The sequence below is a fragment of the Cucurbita pepo genome, unplaced genomic scaffold, assembly GCF_002806865.2.
Source record: "Cucurbita pepo subsp. pepo cultivar mu-cu-16 unplaced genomic scaffold, ASM280686v2 Cp4.1_scaffold000201, whole genome shotgun sequence".
Classification (NCBI taxonomy): Eukaryota; Viridiplantae; Streptophyta; class Magnoliopsida; order Cucurbitales; family Cucurbitaceae; genus Cucurbita; species Cucurbita pepo.
The window spans coordinates 159,825-160,029 of NW_019646465.1; positions in this window are offsets into that span (position 1 = coordinate 159,825).

Here is a 205-nt window from a genome sequence, read left to right on the forward strand (position 1 = left end):
AAAAAAAAAAAAAAAAAAAAAAAAAAATGGGGGTCGTCGGCAGAACCGAAAACTCCGGTGAACGTTGGAGTTTTCGCTCGCACACGACCCACAAAGGGCAGCTGAAGGTTGGGATGCCACAGAACTCGACCCCGACCTTCAGCCACCCCAAAACGACCTGCAAAGAACGAAAACAGAGAAAAAACGAGAAGGAACAGAAAAGCCC